General features: G+C 44.1%; 1 protein-coding gene across 1 annotated transcript in view; it reads left to right on the top strand.

Moving 5' to 3' along the window:
- The first annotated feature begins 3,248 nt into the window (after window positions 1–3,248).
- The window catches only part of LOC132378312 (adenylate cyclase type 2-like), a 507,293-nt gene continuing 489,661 nt past the window's right edge, over window positions 3,249–20,880 (top strand). The window contains exon 1 of the mRNA XM_059945128.1: window positions 3,249–3,466. The gene's annotated coding sequence lies outside the window, so the exon portion shown is untranslated. The remainder of the gene's footprint in view (window positions 3,467–20,880) is intronic.

Genomic DNA, 20,880 nt, shown 5'->3' with positions numbered 1-20,880 from the left:
TGACAGGGTCAGTCAATGTCCAGGAGCAGTCAGGGTCAGTTGGTGACAGGGTCAGTCAATGTCCAGGAGGAGTCAGGGTCAGTTGGTGACAGTGTCAGCCAATGTCCAGGAGCAGTCAGAGTCAGTTGGTGACAGGGTCAGTCAATGTCCAGGAGGAGTCAGGGTCAGTTGGTGACAGGGTCAGTCAATATCCAGGAGAAGTCAGGGTCAGTCCATGACCAGGAGCAGTCAGGGTCAGTTGGTGACAGTGTCAGTCAATGTCCAGGAGCAGTCAGAGTCAGTTGGTGACAGGGTCAGCCCATGTCCAGGAGCAGTCAGGGTCAGTTTAATTGTTTCTTGCATCTACTGTGTATGCCTGTGAGAAATCAAATTTCAGGGTTGTATATGGTGATATATGGTACTTTGATAATAAATCTACTTTGAACATTAAACTTTGTTTATCAGTCCATGAACAGTGGCGGTCTAGGTCAGTTGGTGAACAGGTTCAATCGCCTGGTGCAGTCAAGGTCAGTTGATGGATAGACCCAGTCAGGGTCAGATGGTGGATGGGATCAGTTGATGACCAGGAGCAGTTAATCTGTTGATGGACAGGTATGGAAAGGATCTATTAATGGACAAAGTCAGGGGGGACCAGATGGTTAGAGTCAGTGGATGACCAGGTGAGGTCTGGGTCAGTGGATGACCAGGTGAGGTCTGGGTCAATGGATGACCAGGTGCATTTAGAGTCAGTGGATGACCAGGTGAGGTCTGGGTCCGTTGATGACAAGGTGAGGTCAGGGTCAGTGGATGACCAGGTGCATTTAGAGTCGGTTGATGACCAGGTGAGGTCTGGGTCAGTTGATGACCAGGTGAGGTCTGGGTCAGTGGATGACCAGGTGCATTTAGAGTCAGTGGATGACCAGGTGCATTTAGAGTCGGTTGATGACCAGGTGAGGTCTGGGTCAGTGGATGACCAGGTGAGGTCTGAATCAGTGGATGATCAGGTGCATTTAGAGTCGGTTGATGACCAGGTGAGGTCTGGGTCAGTGGATGAACAGGTGCATTTAGAGTCAGTGGATGACCAGGTGCATTTAGAGTCGGTTGATGACCAGGTGAGGTCTGGGTCAGTGGATGACCAGGTGAGGTCTGAGTCAGTGGATGACCAGGTGAGGTCTGGGTCAGTTGATGACCAGGTGAGGTCTGGGTCAGTGGATGACCAGGTGCATTTAGAGTCAGTGGATGACCAGGTGCATTTAGAGTCGGTTGATGACCAGGTGAGGTCTGGGTCCGTTGATGACAAGGTGAGGTCTGGGTCAGTGGATGACCAGGTGCATTTAGAGTCAGTGGATGACCAGGTGCATTTAGAGTCGGTTGATGACCAGGTGAGGTCTGGGTCCGTTGATGACAAGGTGAGGTCTGGGTCAGTGGATGACCAGGTGCATTTAGAGTCAGTGGATGACCAGGTGCATTTAGAGTCGGTTGATGACCAGGTGAGGTCTGGGTCAGTGGATGACCAGGTGCATTTAGAGTCAGTGGATGACCAGGTGCATTTAGAGTCGGTTGATGACCAGGTGAGGTCTGGGTCCGTTGATGACAAGGTGAGGTCTGGGTCAGTGGATGACCAGGTGCATTTAGAGTCAGTGGATGACCAGGTGCATTTAGAGTCGGTTGATGACCAGGTGAGGTCTGGGTCAGTGGATGACCAAGTGCATTTAGAGTCAGTGGATGACCAGGTGCATTTAGAGTCGGTTGATGACCAGGTGAGGTCTGGGTCAGTGGATGACCAGGTGAGGTCTGGGTCAGTGGATGACCAGGTGCATTTAGAGTCAGTGGATGACCAGGTGAGGTCTGGGTCAGTGGATGACCAGGTGAGGTCTGGGTCAGTGGATGACCAGGTGCATTTAGAGTCGGTTGATGACCAGGTGAGGTCTGGGTCAGTGGATGACCAGGTGCATTTAGAGTCAGTGGATGACCAGGTGAGGTCTGGGTCAGTGGATGACCAGGTGAGGTCTGGGTCAGTGGATGACCAGGTGCATTTAGAGTCGGTTGATGACCAGGTGAGGTCTGGGTCAGTGGATGACCAGGTGCATTTAGAGTCAGTGGATGACCAGGTGCATTTAGAGTCGGTTGATGACCAGGTGAGGTCTGGATCAGTTGATGACCAGGTGAGGTCTGGGTCAGTGGATGACCAGGTGCATTTAGAGTCAGTGGATGACCAGGTGCATTTAGAGTCGGTTGATGACCAGGTGAGGTCTGGGTCAGTGGATGACCAGGTGCATTTAGAGTCGGTTGATGACCAGGTGAGGTCTGGGTCCGTTGATGACAAGGTGAGGTCTGGGTCAGTGGATGACCAGGTGCATTTAGAGTCGGTTGATGACCAGGTGAGGTCTGGGTCAGTGGATGACCAGGTGCATTTAGAGTCGGTTGATGACCAGGTGAGGTCTGGGTCCGTTGATGACAAGGTGAGGTCTGGGTCAGTGGATGACCAGGTGCATTTAGAGTCAGTGGATGACCAGGTGCATTTAGAGTCGGTTGATGACCAGGTGAGGTCTGGGTCCGTTGATGACCAGGTGCATTTAGAGTCAGTGGATGACCAGGTGCATTTAGAGTCGGTTGATGACCAGGTGAGGTCTGGGTCCGTTGATGACCAGGTGCATTTAGAGTCAGTGGATGACCAGGTGCATTTAGAGTCGGTTGATGACCAGGTGAGGTCTGGGTCAGTTGATGACCAGGTGAGGTCTGGGTCAGTGGATGACCAGGTGCATTTAGAGTCAGTGGATGACCAGGTGCATTTAGAGTCAGTGGATGACCAGGTGTGGTCAGGGTCAGTGGATGACCAGGTGCATTTAGAGTCGGTTGATGATTAGTGTGGTTAGGGTGATTTGCTTGACAGGGTCAGTCGATGGACAGGACATGTTAGTGACCCGGAGTGTTCAGGATCCGTAAATGAACAGGCGCATTTGGACTCAGTTGATGACCACTTTTGATTCGAGTCAGCTGGTGACCGGGTGCGGTTAGAATCAGTAGATGACCTACTGAGCTCGGGGTCAGTTGGTGACCATTGGGTTAGCTCCTGTCCTATCGAGTCTGAAGAGCCGCCTGTACTAACAGTCAATGCTGGGGTGTGGATGTCGCGGTTCCCAAGTCTGAGAGAGAGAGAGAGAGGGGTGAGACAGAAAGAGAGAGAGAGGGAGCCAACGCTCTCAGTTGAACTGCCAAAGCCTTCACTGTGCGGAAGGCGGGCTGACAGCTTCTGCCACCACACGCAACCTGGGCTCTGTGCGTTTCTGGTTTCGAGAACCAAGTACTTGATCGGGCGGGAGATGGACAGCGGAGACGCGGAGGGTGTTTAGTTGTCACTGAGGAGCGCAGAGGACGGGCCGGCGGCTGGACGACATGCAATTAGCCTGGACACAAGCGGCACACACACACACCGGAGCCGGTCTGCACAGCCCAGCACGTAACGCATTCAATCGGAAGACAGCCCGTGAGTAGAGCAATGTTTTCTCCAAGCTAGGGATTAGTATCGGCCGAGACATACAGTCTTTATGGGAAGTTACAACGAACGGTTTCTGTCTTGGTTCTGGGGTGCTGATACTTTGGTGTCAGCCGGTAACGTTTGCCCCTCTCACAGTTGATACTCCCACCACCCAGTGTAAAACAGAATGAGCTGTTCGACGGGTTGCTGGAGTAAGAGGGCTGAGAGTGAGTCCTGGGCGCTCTGTGTTCCCGGAGCAGCAGATCCGTAGTTGCACGGAACCATCCCGACCCTCAGTGGATGTTTGCTGTCGGAAGTACCGAAAGGCTGGTGTGCATGAAGGTTGAGATTTCAGTTCGGAACCTATGTGTTCGCATTTATCAATAGCTGGACTGGCTGTTTTTTTATTTATTCATTGTCACCAGTTTCCCATTTTTACAATCTGACCAACTCTGTTTTTCGCGAGACTCAAGAGCTGACTCTGATCGACTCAGCTTCAGATGCGTTTAACCCAGTTCCGAGAAGTTTACTGACCGATCTGCCCTCCTTCCACCGTTTCTCCTCTCCACCTTCCCTTCCTCCCTCGGCATTCTCCGCCCACCCATCCTTTTTTTTTCCTCTCCCCGTTCCCTTTCATAAGCTCGTTAATTTAAACCTTATCCCTCCCTCCCATCATCTTCTTTCCTTCTGGCCATCTCTGCTCACCCACCGTCCTGTTTGAGTCCCATCGCTTCCACCGCATCCTCTTCTCCCCACCCAGAAGGCCCTTTCTATTTCTCTTCTACCTGTCCACAGCACGGTCCTATCCACACCCCCTCCACGCATTCCCATTCTTACCTATCCCCACATCCCTCCCAACCTATCTTCTAATGATGCCAATGGAGGCTATTCGGCCCAGCAGTTCAATTCTAGCTTCCTGTAAGGGACGCAGGGAAAGCGTACAAATTCCACACGGAGAGCGTCCGAGCTCGGGACAATGGTGCCGTAAGGCAGCAGCTACACCGGGGCGCGCTGATCTCCGTCGGGAAAACCCAGACAGCGCACAGGTAATGCTGGAAGAACTCTGCAAGTCAGCGCCTATTCCTTTCCTGAACTGGGTGAAGGGCATTAGCCCGAAATGTCTCTTGTTTATTCCCCTCCATAGATGCCGCCTGACCTTCTGAGTTCCTCCAGCATTTTGTGTGTGTTGCGCAAAAGATTTGCAGTACTGTATCTGCACAACCTTTGTGTTCAGGAAAGCGCAAGCAACGCTGGGTCCAATGAAATTCACGTGAGCAGAAACTAAATCAACGAACGATAAAGCTCTTAATCCGCCGGAGAAGCTGTTAATTCAGGATTGTGGAGGATATACAGTGGTCTGCAAAAGTCTTAGGCACTGATGCACCATCAATAACTCTCCGAGACTTGAGGCGAGATATTAGCTTTTATTGACTGGAAGAAAGAGCAAGTAACAATTGACCACCATGCTACATCCTGGAGACTGAGAGGCAGGGCTCAGGCCCCAATCGCCTTTATACAGGAGTCTGTGGGAGGGGCCACAGGAGCAGTCAGCAGAGGGGCGTGTCCAGACAGGTACATGTAGTTCACCACAGGCACGCCAGGTTTTTTATATGGTTTCAGATAGTATGACCTCCATAGAACCCTGATCCCAACATCATAGAGGCTGCTTGGGATTACCTAGAGAGACAGAAGCAAGTGAGACAGCCAAAGTCTGCAGAAAAACTGTGGCAAGTTCTCCAAGATGATCTTCACACAAAACTGCACGAAGAGAATTGATGTATTTTTAAAGGGAAAGGGTGGGAACACCAAATATTGATTTGATTACGTTTTTGACGGTTTACTACTCTTTATAGTTTTTTTGATATTTATATACTTTTCATTCAATTCGTTTTGGAAACATCTTCACTTTACAGGATCTTGTTGCATGTGCCTAAGACTTTTGCACAGTACTGTAGAGGATGGTTGTGATAAATGGCTCCATAAACGCAGATTCCGAACCAAGCGAAACGAGCTTTGTCTAGTTTACGAAGCTGGTATTCTGCAGAGTGACTGGGCTGGGTTTAGTGAAACGTACTTGAATAATATGACAGTGAGTTCCGAATTTAGTTTGCACCCAGTAGTTTCTTCTCTGGAAGCTTGGATACTCACATGTGAATCTGAGTATAATTTCTTTTTTACACACTGTTTGGCCACTGACTTGACTGATTCTTGACCAGGATGGGTAATTAGTTACCTAATTGTTCCAATTTGCTATAAGACCATAAGACATAGGAGCAGAATTCGACCATTTGACCCATCGAGTCTACTCCAGCATTCCCTCATGGATGATTTATTTTCTGGCTCAACTTCATTCTCTTTCCTAATGCTCATAACCTTCCACACCCTTACTAATCAAAAACGAAATCAACCTCCTCTTTACGCATACCCAGTGACTTGGCCATCACAGCTAATGATTCACCACCCTCTGGCAAAAGAACTAGCTCTTCATCTTTGTTGTAAATGGAAGTCCCTGTATTTTGAGGCTGTGTCTTCTGGCCCTAGACCCTCCTACAATAGAAAGCTTCAAAGACCTATCTTTCAATATTCATTGAAGTAAATGTTGGTCTACTAACACTTTATGAATTGTTTTCTTTCATCCGATATCTTTGAACTAGTAAGAAAATCTATTCTGTTCATCCATGGGAGCAGCAGAAGACCCCGCAGCCTAACAACCTCTTCTGTCATTCAGTAGTACTAGAGCTAATCAAATATTTAATGCCTAGTTCCTTAAACCCCTGTATCTATTGATGATCAAAGTTTTTATGCCAAAGCCTCAGCTGTCAGCTGAGGATCAATATTTGCGCACTTGTTTACTTTGCCTACATGTCACACCTCAATACACATACTTTCTCAATAGAAATGTGGTTTCTCTGAGACATTTGCCCTCCTGTATGCTTGTGTGTGATCAATAGTGTTTTGATCTACTGGACTTGTAGGATGAAAGATGGAATAAGTATTGGATGCTCTTCTATATTCAGTAACAATCACTGCCAGTTTCATTAATAAGTGCCACCCTGGAGGAGCTGGTCTTTTGTGCGTTTTGCTGTGTAAGTTGTGTAATATCCAGTTTATGGGACGTGTCTGAGCACTGAAATCGACAAGCGTTTTTTGTAATATCTGATGATAGTCTTAGCTTGTAAATGATTGATTTTAGAGTGGAAATAGTTGTTTTGTGGCAGCAGTACAATGCAACACATAAAAAGTTCCTATAAGTTACAATAATAAATACATAGTGCAGAGGAGAAATAGTGAGTTACACGCACAATGTGCTGTGGGAGCTCAGCAGGTCAGCAAGACTGGGTCCTGATGAATATTGACAGTTTATTCCCATCCATAGATGCTGCCTGACCTGCTGAGTTCCTCCAGCACATTGTGTTATTGCGCTAGATTTCCAGCAACTGTGGTACCTCTTGTGTCTAAGAAATAGTGACTTAATGCCAATGACTTCTTGAACCATTTAGAAATCTGATGGCAGAGGGGAAAAGCTGATCTTAAAATGTTTGAGTGTGGGTCTTCAGGTTGCTAAACCTTCTCCCTGATGGCACTAATGATGGATGCTGCCTTCTTGAGGCACTGCCTTTTGAAGATGTCCTCAATGGTGGGGAACACAATGGAGCTTTCTGGGTCGACAGCCCTCTGTAGCCTCTTTCGATCCTGTACAGTGGCACTTTCCTAACAGACAGTGATGCAACCAGTCAGGATGTTCTCCACGGTACATCTGTAGAAAACTCCAAAAGTCTTTGCCTTCATTCCAAACCTTCTCAAACTCCTGATGAAGTATAGTCACTGACGTGCCTTTGTGATTATATCTATGTGTTGGCCTCAGGATAGATCCTCTGAGATGGTGGCTTTCAGGAACATGCTCAACCTTTCCACTGCCAACCCCTAAAAGAGAATTAGGGTATATTCTCTAGTCCATCCCTGATGTTGAGTGCAAGGTTGTTCCACTCAATTACTCCAACTGATCTATCTTGCTCCCATATGCCTCCTCTTTGCCACCTGAGATTCTGCTAACAACAGTGGTGTTCCTAGTGAATTTATAACTGGCATTTGAGCTATCCCTTGTCACTCAGCTGTGAGGGTAGGGAGAGTAGAGCGGTGGGCGAAACATGCGTCCTTCAAGTGCACCAGTATTGACTTTCAGCAGGGAAAGTAAAGCAACTTGAAATGGCAAATTCAAGAGCTTTTATGGACTTGTGTGAACTTGTCTATGCCCAGTAAGATTACTGTGTCATGAATTTTTAGATCTGAGTTTACCACAAGCTCATTTTATGTGTCACAACTATGAACATTGTGCTTGCTTCCTTTCCGTTTTGTTATCCCCAATTCTCTCATTGCCTTTATTCACTGGCGCAAACCAATCAGCTTTTCTCTCCCAAACCCATCAATGCTGTACATTTGTGCAAGTATAAAGGTGCAGTTCACAGTAACTGAGATTGGCTTGATTACTTGCATGCTTGTGAGATAAGAATCAAAGACTCATAGAAATTGATGCACTAAAACAAAGCTATTCCCAGGTTCTCTGTTTTGTAAGTTAGAGTTATACTTTAAAGGACTTTTTAACTGTATTAAGATAGTGAGTTCAAGAATCCAACCACAATTTGGGTGACATTCCCTCTGATCCTTTTACCAATTACCGCAAATCTTTATCTTGTGGTTATTGACCTTTTCAAAGAAAAATAGATCTATGCAATTCATAGTTTTATAGACATTAAACAAAGATCAGCTTCTTTCATTACAAGGACATCAATCAGCTTGGTCTAATAACAAAAGTTCAATTTCTTCTATTATCTCCCCATACTGGCATACTTCCTTCTGTCATATGGCAACCAAAGCTGTGTGTGCAGGCTCTAGCCATATTGAAGCTAATGTTTTCTGAAGTTCTGTGCTCAGTCAGTATTTTATCCCGGCTGCGTGTACAGAGTTAAGTGCTCATTCAGACCAAGATAAGCCGCCCAGTGGTGTAGTGGCATCCGCCCCAGACTCCGAGGCGAGAGGTCCCGGGTACAAATCCAGCCAGCTCCTTGCAGAGTTGAGTGCCGAGCTAGCAACTCGGCCTCCTAAAAAAACTGGCAAAACGCTTGAGAAATAGCAAGGTTGCCGCCCGATGTGCCAGAAGACACGGAAAGGAACAGCAACAATAGTCCAGTTTATTACCAGAAATAAGAAGTTACATAGTTGAAGGGGAACAGGAAATATTGAGACTTTCAACTGGAACCAAGGAAGTCGTGAAGGGGATCTAATAAGGTTTCTGAACTTCATGTATAAGGAAAGATTATTTCTTCTTTTTCAGAAAAGTTTGTAGGAAATTACCATGAAGAGTGAGGTGCCATTTTTCAGCAGCTTTCTTCATGCCAATTTTTCCCACTGGAAGTGAATATTGAAGTTATTTTGATGGAAATTTAGACAAATATTGAGTCAAAGGAAAGCCTAATCAAATATTGCCTGAGTAGAATAATAGAGACTGCATGGACTCAAATCATTAAGCCCACACAAGCCATTAGCCACCTATTTCCACAAATGCCATCTTATGCTCCTCAAATTCCATCAGTTGTCCTCCATACCTGAGGAGAATTTCAATAGATATTTACCAACCAATTTTAACACCTTTGGGATGGGTGTGGGGAAACACATGGTCACACGAGGAATGGTCAGGACTGTACTGGGCTTGGTGGGGCTGCAAGGTAGCTGTTGTACCACTGGCTTGCTCTGCTCCCTTCTGGAGTGCTAGGGTAGTGTAGCTGTTAGCGTCATACTTTATAGCACTGGCGACCTGGGTTCAATTCCCGCCACTGTCTGTAAGGAGTTTATACTGTACATTCTCCCCTTGCCTGCGTGGGTTTTGTCCGGGCGCTCTGGTTTCCTCCCATATTCCGTAGGTGTACTGTACGGGTTAGTAGGTTAATTGGTCACATGGTTGTATTTGGACCAGAAAGGCCTGTTAACTGTGGCATCCATCGGTCTCGAGAGACCATGGATCTGCGCCTGCAGAGCTTTGATTCAGCTGCTTATGGCGGTGCAGTGTCTGTTGTGGCTGTACTGGCCCACACGGGAGTGACAGTCTCGGTTGCAGTGATTGCGTTTGAAGACGCTCTCCTCCAATGTTGCCGTGTTGTTGTCTTTTTGGTGAGCATGCTTTTCCTCGGTGGCAAGCCTCAGTTTCTCTTCTCCTCGCTCCAGCCCTCTGTGTAGTTCTCGTCTCCAGCATGAGTGATCGTTCGCGACATCTTCCCATCTTTTGACGTCCAGGTCCATTGACTTCATGCCCCTCTTGCAGACGTCTTTGAAGCGAAGATGCGGACGTCCTCGTGCTCTCTTGCTGGTGGTTAGTTCCCTGTCCAGTAGGTCTTTCGGAATCCTCCCATCCGGCATGTGATCCAGCGGAGCTGGCGTTGTTGAAGGGTGAAGAGGCAGAGTAACTGGGCGCGGGTAAGGACTTCGGTGTTGGTGACTTGGTCGGTCCATTTGATGCCCAGAACGCGTGTCAGGCTGTGAAGGTGGAAGGCATTGAGACGTCACTCCTGCCTCCAGGTCTCGCTGCCGTAGAACGGTGTGCTGAGGACGCATGCCCTGTAGACTGCAATTTTGGTGTTCGTAATTAGCTTTCTGTTCTCCCAGACTCTCTTGGTCAGCCTGGCGAATGTGGTGGCTGCTCATCCGATCCGCCTGTTCATCTCGTTGTCCAGGGAGAGGCTGTCCGTGATGATGGAGCCGAGGTATGTGAATTCGTGGACTACCTCCAGCTCGTAATTGTTGATGTTGATGACGGGGCCAACACCTTGGCCCATCACGTTGGTCTTCACGTTAGGCTAAATTCCTGGCAGGCTCTTGAGAGGCTGCAGTTGCTCTTCAGAGTGTGTCGCCAACGCTGCGTCGTCTGCAAACAGCATGTCTCTGATGAGTACTTCACGGACCTTGGATTTTCCCCTCAACCGGGACAGACTGAACAGCCTTCCGTCCGATCTGGTGTGAAGGTAAACTCCATCGGTTGAAGTTCCAAACGCGTGTTTCAGCATAACTGCGAAGAAGATGCCGAATAGGGCGGGAGCAAGCACACAGCTCCCAGTTGCAGAAGACAACTGTGCTGTATCTCTAAATAAATAAATTGTGAAAGCATTTAAATTCCCACAGACCCTGCTTAAAAAATAATCCTTGTACCAAACTCAAACTGAATGTGTCAAAACTTCACGCTACATGAATAATTAATTAAGTTACTATTTTCAACTCTGTTTTTGAAAATAAAATCAGTAACTTTTATAATAATTATTGTTTAACTTGTCTATGTATACATGTCCTTGGCAGTACATATTACTCGTGATTAAACAGTTCAGTTTTGGATCTCCTTACACTTGGTTATTGACAGTTTTGAGAGCTGATATCTAATGTGTAGGTGTTAGTGCTTTTAAGTACCAATTTCATTCAGAGTTTAATGGAACTTGTGTGTAACAATTCAAGTGAGAGTATGGTTTCTTTCAAGTGGTTGAAATATCAAAAACAGCACATGGGATGCACAGTCAAAAGTAATTGATTTTGCATAATCCATTTTGCATAAAAAGCAGGAGGTAGGAAATAAATATTACCAAATGCAATGTTAAAAATAAAGGTATTTATTATTATGTTACAAATTCTTGGTATAACTTGCTGCCACAAATATTTGAAGGCTTAAAAGGTCAAAGTTCAAAATAAATTTTATTATAATGTACATATATATCACCATATAGATTCATTTTCTTGTGGATATACTCAATAAATCTATACAATAATAACCATAACAGAATCAGCGAAAGACCGCTCAACTAGGGCATTCAACCAGAGTGCAGAAGACAACAAACTGTGCAAGTACAAAAAGAAGAAAAGATAATAATAAAATAAATAACCAGTAAATATTGAGAACATATGAAGAGTTCTTGAAAGTGAGTCCATAGGTTGTGGGAACATTTCAATGATGGGGCAAGTGAAGTGAAGTTATCCCCTCTTGTTCAAGGGCCTGATGGTTGAGGGTAGTAACTGTTCCTGAACCTGATGATGTGAATCTTGAGGTTCCAGTACCTCCTTCCTGATAGCAGCAGCACACTTTCCAATCAACAATCCTTTTTCTTTATTTTAGAAATGGAATAATTATGCTGCAAAGATCATTAATTTGAATTAGAAACAGAGTGGGAATGCAAGGTTCCCTTAGCAGTTTTATACTCCTTTTTCTTCAGAGTGAACTATTGCACAAATCATAATGATACTCTCAAGACTCTACCACGTTCTTATTCTGTAAAACAGAGTTTTAAAATATTGTACAAAAAACATTATTGCTGAGATGTCTTTTTAGTTGTGATGAATAAATAGAGCATGTTGCAGAATGAAGATACCACTTAAAACAGATAAATTTTACATCTGCCTGCTGTTAGGAGAAGCATCAGATTCTGTTGACACAGCATGGTTGCTCAGTTACCTTCATTTGCATTTGAAATGAGACAAATCTTGTACATACCCTAAGAGTCAAAGATTCACTGTCTAGTTTGTTGAATGTTTCACAATCAAGCAAAAGATGGCAATCATTTTATTCCAGGTTACAACAGAAATTTAGATTGCTTATTTAAAGAAGGAGTACAAAATTTGGTTACCTGACAGCAATTTAATGAGTAAATATGGAAGGTCTAATTTTGCTGGAATATTAAGAGAGAAAAAATATTGTTTTACGCCTTGTGGATAAGACAAATGCATGTGCACTTACTCCACCCAAATTACTTCTTGAGAGACTTCACTTAATAAGTCTTACTCTAGTCAACCCTGAATGGATTACACCATCTATGGCCTCACAACTCATGCTCTCAGGATTATTTCAGTATTATTTATTTACTTTTTTTTTGTTACTTGCTCATTTGTCTTCTTTTGCGCATTGTTTGTTTGTCAGTCTTTGTGTGTAGTTTCTCATTGGTTCTATTGTATTTCTCTGTTTTCCTGCGAATGGCTTCAGGAAAATGAATCTCGAGGTAATGTATCGTAACATTTACATACTTCGATAATAAATTTACTTTGAACTTTAAAGACACGGGCCTAGCAGGAATATGCCAGCACTTGGTTTCTTTAGAATGGCATGGCAGCATAGTGATTAGCATAATGCCATTGCAGTGCCAGCGACTCAGGTTCCATTTCGGTGCTGTCTGTAAGGAGTTGTACGTTCTTGATGTGACTGTGTGGATTCCTCCAGGTGTTCCAGTTCCTCCCACATTCCAGGGGACGCATGGGTTCGTAGGTTAGTTGGTCACCTGGGTGGCATGAGCTAGGTTGGCCAGAAAGGTCTGTTACTGTGCTGTATCTCTACAGAAATAATATAAACACATAAATAAAGAAAGCAGGAGCAAGAGTAGGCTATGTGGCAACTCGAGTTTGCTGGGCCATTCGACAGAATCTTGGCTGATCTTCCACCTCATTTGTATTTTCCTGCCCTATTTTCTTGAATCACTTAATTTCCAGAAATCCTTAGATCTCTGCGCGCTTGGTCTCTGTGGTTTTTTGTGTAAAGAATTCCAAAAGTGGAACACCCACTGAATGAATAAATTTCACTCTGAAATCTCACCTCATTTCACTTCTAAATACGCTTTTGTTTATGGTTGAGACTTGGTGATCCCTCAGCTCTACTCTGGTCAGCCGGAAGAAATATCTTCCCAAGTCTATCTTACTGACCCCTCTTGTTGCATGTTTCAATGAGAAACTTATCTTATTTTCCTAAATATTAGATGATGAAGGTCCAGCTTACTTAGTCTCTCCTCATATGACGTCTGCCTTCCTAGGACTCAATGTGGTGAACTTTCACTGCATTTCTTTTATAGCTAGTGCATTCCTATTTGGGTGAGCAGACCAAGCCTATAGAAGCTATCCCATGTATGTTGTCACCAAAGCCCTATGTAACTGATGTGATGCAGCTGTACTCTTCTACTCAATTCCTCTTGCGTTGTTGGCCAATGTACTGCTTGCCTTCCTAATTGCCATTAGTTAGTTGTCAGTGAGTTTTGAACATTACCATTTTCTAATCTATCTGATTTATATTCAAAGTGGGCATCGTTGCATTTTTTTCCTGCTGTACTCTACCTCCCATTTACCCGCTCCATCACTCAACTCCTCTGCAACTCCTTGAAATCTCTTTGCAGTTTCTTTACTTTTCACATTCCAATTTAGTTTTATCTCTTCGGCAAACTTGAGAATATTCTATTTGGTCCCTAAAGCCAAATTATCGATATACGTTACCTGTGAATACTTCCTGCCCATACTCCAATCCTTGTGGTGACTCACTAGTCTGCTAGCCTCAGGAGACCAGCCAATTGCTTTTAGCCTCCTCTTAAACTGCAATGGCATGTTAACTCCAATTCCGCATGCTCTGATTTTGCTCTGCAACTTCAGGTATAGAACCTTGTCAAATGCCTTCTGAAATTCCAAGTGCTCCACATTCATTAATTCTCCCTTACCCCACTCTACAAGAGACTCCATTAGATTGCTTCCCTTGCATCAATCTCTTCTCAGTTATTGTATTGCTATTTTATATGTGGCTTGCTATCACCTTCCTGTTTGTAGGTTACAACTTTTTCCCGACTATAGATGCCAGGTGAACAGCTTGACGGTTCTCTGTTTTCTTTTCTCTATCTATTTCCTTATTAATGAGGTCACGTTTGCTGCACTCCAAATTTGCACAACAGAGAACAGTAGAGCACAGTGTAGACCCTTTGGCTGGCAATGTGATGCCAACACTTTAACCTCCTCCGAGATCAATCTAATCCTTCCCTCCCACACAGCACTCCTTTTTTCTAAGTGTCCCTAATATATCTACCACCACCCCTGGCAGCACATTCCATTCACCTACCACCCTCTGTGTAAATTACCTCTAATACATCCCCTATACTTTATCTTCTATCACTTTAAAATTATACCTCCTTATGTTAGCCATTTGTGGCCTGGGAATTATCTCTGGTTGTCCACTCTATCTATGTCGATGCCTCTTATCATCTTGTACACCTCTATCATCCTCCTTTGCTTCACTGGGAAAAGCCCTAGCTTGCTTAACATATCCTCATAAGGCATGCTCAATAATCCAGACAGGATCCTGGTAAATCTGTTCTGTGTCCTGTCCAAGGGTTCACATCCTTCCTATAACGAGGCAACCAGAACTGATCATGATATTGCAAATGAGTTCTAACCAGAGCTTTATAGAGCTATCAATACCTATAAGATAGATATTTTGAAAGTTGATGACCTGAGTGTTCATTTCCACTTCAACCTTTGTTAAAACACTGGAATGCAGAGCATAAATTCTTTAAGATGTATCAACTTCTAAGTTTATTAGTTTCTCTTGGAGTATATGTTTATTAACACTGAATTCTTTCATTATCTCACTTATACCAGACTTTAGTTTCTTCAGTACTTCTGGGGAGTCCTTTGACTACTTCCACAAAGATTAACGTAAAGAATTTGTTTCACACCCTTTGCCATTTCCTCATACTCATTATAAATTCTTCCATCTCTCTAATGGATCCACATTTTCCCATGCTTGTCTTTCCATGTTTACAAAAGTATTGTAGTTTTCATGATATACTTTTGTGTTTCTTGCAAGTTTATTCTCCAATCCAATTTTTCCATACTCTTATCAATTTCTTGGTTGTCCTTTGTATTCCAAAACACACCCAACACACAGGCTTAAAACAAACTGCTGAAGGAGCTCGGTGGGGTAGAGCAGCTTCTTGGAGACAAAGTAATGGCTGACATTTTGGATTGAGACCTGAATCAGACTTGATGCAGGGTCTGGACCCAGAACATCAACCATTTCTTTGCCTCCGCTGATGCTGCCTCACCATTTGAGCTCCACCAGCAGCTTGTTTGGTTTTTGCTTCCGATTGCAGCATCTAGAGCCTCTCTTGTGCCTCCAGTCCTCAGGCTCAGCTCTTTTCCTTGCAACTTTGCATGGCTGTTCTTTAAGTTTGCTACTGTTGTTTGATTTCTCCTGTCATATACTGTATCTTCGGATCCTTTCTTCTGTTCTGCTTCTTGTGACCTTCAACTCGTTTATTTCAATTTATTAAGATATTAATTTATTTCGGCTTTGTTCTTCCCCCAAAATTGAAGCACTCCATTTGCAGAATATTTCCAATATTTCAAAGTATCATCCTCATGGTTAATTCCTGCCTTCTCTATTCAACCTTCTCTGTCCAACCTTTCCTGATCAATATTGTCTTGAAGGTTTGGATCTTCCTTAAAAAAATATAGCAACCACATTATTTAACACAATGGTGCCTAGAATTCAATGTCATACCAAAGATTTAGCATAACTCTTCCCAACTTTTTAATTCTATTATTCCAGAATAGAGATTCCCAAACTAATTTTGGAACATGTCAGTTCAAAAAGATTTGCTTTTCCCACCCCTCATTTTTTATTCTAATTATAAACACCAAGTAAAAGATGATGTGTTTATTTATGAAATCCTAGTTTGTATAAATAAACTAGGCAAAGCATTTGCCTTTTTTAACAGAGTCATAGTCATAGAACAATACAGTGCAGAAATAGGCTCTTCTGTACATCTAGGGAGCAGGGATTCTGCTTTCTGGATCATTGGGACCTCTTTTGGGGCAGGTGTGACCTGTACAAAAACAGACAGGTTGCACTTGAATCCCAGGCGGACCAAGATCCTGGTGGGGAGGTTTGCTAAGTCTACTGGGGAGAGTTTAAACTAGACTGTTGAGGGGTGGGAACTGAACTGAAGAGACTGGGGAAGAGGAGGTTAGCTCACAAATAGAGAAAGCTTGTAGACAGTGCGAGAGGGAGGATAGGCAGGTGATAAAAGGGACACGCTCAGACCGAAGGTTTGAGATGTGTCTATTTTAATGCAAGAATGTTGTGAATAAAGCGGATGAGCTTAGAGCGTGAATCTGTACTTGGAGATATGATATGCTGGCCATTACAGAGACTTGGATGGCTCAGGGACAGGAATGGTTACTTCAAGTGCCAGGTTTTAGATGTTTCAGAAAGGACAGGGAGGGAGGCAAAAGAGGTGGGGCGTGGCACTATTGATCAGAGATAGTGTCACGGCTGCAGAAAAAGTGGACGTCATGGAGGGATTGTCTACGGAGTCTCTGTGGGTGAAGGTTAGGAACAGGAAGGGGTCAATAACTTTACTGGGTATTTTTTATAGGCTGCCCAGTAGTAACAGGGATATCGAGGAACAGATAAGGAAACAGATCCTGGAAAGGTGTAATAATAACAGAGTTGTCATGATGGGAAATTATAATTTCCTAAATATCGATTAGCATCTCCCTATAGCAAGGGATTTAGATGGGGTGAAGTTTGTTATGTGTGTTCAGGAGGGTTTCTTGATACAATATATAGATAAGCCCTCAAGAGGAGAGACTGTACTTGATTTGGTATCGGGAAATCAACCTGGTCAGGTCTCTGATCTCTCAGTGGGAGTGCATTTTGGAGATAGTTATCATAATTCTATCTCCTTTACAATAGCATTGGAGAGAGATGGGAACAGACAAGTTAGAAAAGCTTTTACTTGGAGTAAGGGGAATTATGAGGCTGCCAGGCAAGAAATTGGAAGCTTAAATTGGGAACAGATGTTCTTAGGGAAATCTATGGAAGAAATGTGGCAAGTGTTCAGGGGATATTTGTGTGGAGTTCTGCACAAGTACGATCCAATGGGACAGGGAAGTTATGGTAGGGTACAGGAACAGTTTTGTATAAAAGCTGTAATAAATCTAGTCAAGAAGAAAAAAAAAGCTTACAAATAGTTCAGAGAGCTAGGTAATGTTAAAGATCTAGAAGATTCTAAGGCTACTAGGAAGGAGCTTAAGAAGGAAATTAGGAGAGCCAGAAGGGGCCATGAGAAGGCCTTGGTGGACAGGATTAAGGAAAACCCCAAGGCATTCTACAAGTATGTGAAGAGCAAGAGGATAAGACCTGAAAGAATAGGACCTATCAAGTGTGACAGTGGGAAAGTGTGTATGGAACCGGAGGAAATAACAGAGGTACTTAATGAATACTTTACTTAAGTATTCACTATGGAAAAGGAGCTTGGTGATTGTAGTGATGACTTGCAGAAGACTGAAAAGCTTGAGCATGTAGATATTAAGAAAGAGGGTGAGCTGGAGCTTTTGGAATGCATCAAGTTGAATAATTCACTGGGACCGGTTGAGATGTAACCCAGGCTACTGTGGGAGGCGGGGGAGAAGATTGCTGAACCTCTGGTGATGATCTTTGAATCATCAATGGGGACGGGAGAGATTTCGGAGGATTGAAGGGTTGCAGATGTTGTTCCTTTATTCAAGAAATGGAGTAGAGATAGCCCAGGAAATTATACGCAAACACGAGAAAATCTGCAGATGTTGGAAATTCAAGCAACACACACAAAATGCTGATGGAATGCAGCAGGCCAGACAGCATCTATAGGAAAAAGTATAGTCGACGTTTTGGGCCATTTTGTTTTGTTCCGATGAAGGGTCTTGGCCTGAACTGTCGACTGTACTTCTTCTTATAGATGCTGCTGGGCCTGCTGCGTTCCACCAGCATTTTGTGTGTGTTGTTCCAGGAGATTATAGACCAGTGTGTCTTAAGTTGATTGGTAAGTTGATGAAGATCCTGAGAGACAGGATTTATGAACATTTGGAGAGGTATAACATGATTAGGAATAGTCAGCATGGCTTTGTCAAGAGCAGGTCGTGCCTTACGAGCCTGATTGAATTTTTTGAGGATGTGACTAAACACATTGATGAAAGAAGAGCAGTAGATGTAGTGTATATGATTTCAGCAAGGCATTTGATTAGGTACCCTTGCAAGGTTTATTGAGAAAGTAAGAAGGCATGGGATCCAAGGAGACTTTGCTTTGTGGATCCAGAACTGGCTTGCCCACAGAAGGCAAAGAGTGGGTGTAGACAGGTCATATTCTGCATGGAGGTCGGTGACCAGTGGTGTACCTCAGGGATCTGCTCTGGGACCCTTACTCTTCGTGATTTTTATAAATGACCTGGATGGGAAGTGGAGGGATAGATTAGTAAGTTTGCTGATGACACAAAGATTGGAGGTATTGTGGATAGTGTGGAGGGCTGTCAGAGGTTACAGGTGGACATTGATAGGATGTAAAACTGGGCTGAGAAGTAGTAGAAGGAGTTCAACCCAGATAAGTGTGAAGTGGTTCATTTTGGTAGGTCAAATATGATGGCAGAATTTAGTATTAATGGTAAGACTCTTGGCAGTGTGGAGGATCAGATCGATCTTGGAGTCCGAGTCCATATGACGCTTAAAGCAGCTTCACAGGTTAACTCTGTGGTTAAGAAGGCAAACGGTGTATTGGCCTTCATTAATTGTGGAATTGAATTTAGGAGCTGAGAGGTAATGTTGCAGCTATATAGGACCCTGGCCAGACCCCACTTGGAGTACTGTGCTCAGTTCTGGTCGCCTCATTACAGGATGGATGTGGAAGCCATAGAAAGGGTGCAGAGGAGATTTACAAGAATGTTGCCTGGATTGAGGAGCATGCCTTATGAGAATAGGTTGCGTGAACTTGGTCTTTTCTCCTTGGAGCGACAGAGGATGAGAGGTGACCTGATAGAGGTGTGTAAGATGATGAGAGGCATTGATCATGTGGATAGTCAGAGGCTTTTTCCCAGGGCTGAAATGGTTGCCACAAGGGGACACAGGTTTAAGGTGCTGGGGAATAGGTACAGAGGAGATGTCAGGGGTAAGTTTTTTACTCAGAGAGTGGTGAGTGTGTGGAATGAGCCGCCGGTAATGGTGGTGGAGGCGGATACGATAAGGTCTTTTAAGAGACTTTTGGATAGGTACATGGAGCTTAGAAAAATAGAGGGCTATGGGTAAGCCTAGTAATTTCTAAGGTTGGGACATGTTTGGCACAACTTTGTGGGCCGAAGGGCCTGTATTGTGCTGTAGGTTTTCTCTGTTTCTAGTCCATGCTAAACTAATCTGCTTAATCCCAATGACCTGCACCTGGACTATAGCCCTCCATAACCCTCACTCCATTTACCTATCCAAATTTCTCTTAAATGTTGAAATCGAGCCCACATCCAACACTTCTGCTTGCACCCTCTCATCATTCTCTGAGAGAAGAAGATCCCCCTCCTGTTCCCCTTAAACATTTCACCTTTCACCCTTAACCCATGACCTCAGCAGCAAAATCCTGCTTTACATTTTTCTGCTTACATCTATAGCCCTGATAATTTTGTAACCCTGTATGAAATCTCCCTCATTCTCCTCTGCTCTAGTGTAGGAGTTTCCAATCTGGGGTCCATGAACCCCTTCCTTAATGGTATTGGTCCATGGCATAACAAAGGATGGGACCCCCCTGGTCAAGGAAATAAAATCTTAACCTATTTAATCCTTCCCTATAACTCAGCTCCTCAAATCCTGGCAACATCCTCATATAGCCTGTGCTCCGTGGCAGCCAATTATGACCAGTACTCGAAGAGGACTTTGCTTATTTATTATTAGATTATTATCTTTAGTAATGTAGGACTATTTTGGGTATGATGACATGATAATTTGTCAATTATAACCTAATTTGAACTGTCTTGCTCAGCAGTACTCCTGATACTTCCACACCGAGTATTGTCATTTGCAAAATTAGGAATTTTGTTCAACTCTAAGCCTGTTAATAAACTCATGCTGAATGACAGTGAGGGTTCGGCCACATTCCGCAATTATTCATTATCCTCTTCTCGATGCAGCCGTTTAGATATGGCCCAGTCAATTAACTTGATCAACCATTTTATAGTTAGTCCCCTTGCCCCTCACTATCTATTATCTCAGCCACTGCATGCAATGTAAACACTTTAAACCACTTTTCATAATGCAACACACACAAAATGCTGGAGGATCTCAGCAGGTCAGACAGCATGCATGGAAATGAATAAACAGTCGATGTTTCAGGCCGAGACCCTTCTTCAGGACGGGAAAGGAAGGGGGGAAGATGCCAGAATGAAAACGTGGGGGGAGGGGAAAGAGGACAGCTAGAAGGTGATGGGTGAAGTCAGGTGGGGTAGGAAAGGTAAAGGGCTGGAGAGGGAGGAATCTAGGAGAGAAGAGTGGACCATAGGAGAAAGGGAAGAAGGTGGGGCAGCAGGTGGAGTTGATAGGCAGGTGAGAAGAGGTAAGATGTCAGAGTGGAGAAATGAAGAGCGGAGGGGAAGGGACAAACATTACCTGAAGGAGAAATCGTCATATCAGAGGTGACTGAGATGAAATGTGAGGTGTTGCTCCTTTCTATAATTCTGTTTACATTGTAAATATATGTTAGTATTTATGTATTCATGCACATTTTATGCCATATCTGTATTTAACTTTATTTTTATATAATTCTTTATATTGTGTAATTGTTGAAAGTTCTTTTTGTCAT

The sequence above is a fragment of the Hypanus sabinus genome, chromosome 20, assembly GCF_030144855.1.
Source record: "Hypanus sabinus isolate sHypSab1 chromosome 20, sHypSab1.hap1, whole genome shotgun sequence".
Classification (NCBI taxonomy): domain Eukaryota; kingdom Metazoa; phylum Chordata; class Chondrichthyes; order Myliobatiformes; family Dasyatidae; genus Hypanus; species Hypanus sabinus.
Note: the sequence above shows the minus strand (reverse complement) of the source record. Positions and strands in the feature narration are given on the sequence as shown.